The 671-nt window shown below is 34.1% G+C and overlaps 1 protein-coding gene across 1 annotated transcript in view; it reads left to right on the forward strand.

Moving 5' to 3' along the window:
- The window catches only part of hmgcll1 (3-hydroxymethyl-3-methylglutaryl-CoA lyase-like 1), a 13750-nt gene that overhangs the window by 817 nt on the left and 12262 nt on the right, over window positions 1-671 (forward strand). The window lies entirely within an intron of this gene.

Below are 671 nucleotides of genomic sequence, written 5' to 3' on the forward strand. Positions count from 1 at the left end.
CCTAAAAAAAGTACAACAGTATTAAAAACAAAGTCATGCTTTAAAAATGTCACTCCAAAGAACATCAGTATTATAAACAAAATGTACCAGGAATAAAAGTATTTCTGTATAACAGATGCTTTAGCAGCATTTAATAGTATTATCTGGAGGTAACTGACTGAAATGTAGTGTATATAAATATATAAAATAGCAGAAATTGGAACTAAGAAAGAAGAAGTAACTACAGTAGCTGTAATTATTCCCATTGCTTAGCTAACGTTATCTAACGTTACTCAACACAAAAAGTTTGTGAAGTTTAACGTCTGGCAAGCTAAATATACAGATACAGACACAGATATTCCTCTCAGGAGTTTGTGGAGAATAAAACAGAGGCCGACGAACCATAAACATCGGACCTACATGTGTCAGGTAGACAGAAAAAGACATGAAATGAATGCTAACGTTGCTTCACGTCTTCTGCTGTTTGCTTTAGCGTTAGCCGTTAGCAAACTGCCATTAACTGCCGTCGGTTGGCTCGTTTCTCAGATTAGCAGCTTTTAGTTTTTAACTGTTTTTTTTTAAATCTTAAATGCCACTGTCACTGAGTTTAATATGTTATAGGTTATATCACTTCTGTAATTGTGAATCTGTGTTGAGGTTTCACATTTAAACTCAGCAAGGGCTTTTTTTTT

This window comes from Morone saxatilis, unplaced genomic scaffold (genome assembly GCF_004916995.1).
Source record: "Morone saxatilis isolate NCDOM2014 unplaced genomic scaffold, NCSU_SB_2.0 Contig19, whole genome shotgun sequence".
Lineage (NCBI taxonomy): Eukaryota > Metazoa > Chordata > Actinopteri > Moronidae > Morone > Morone saxatilis.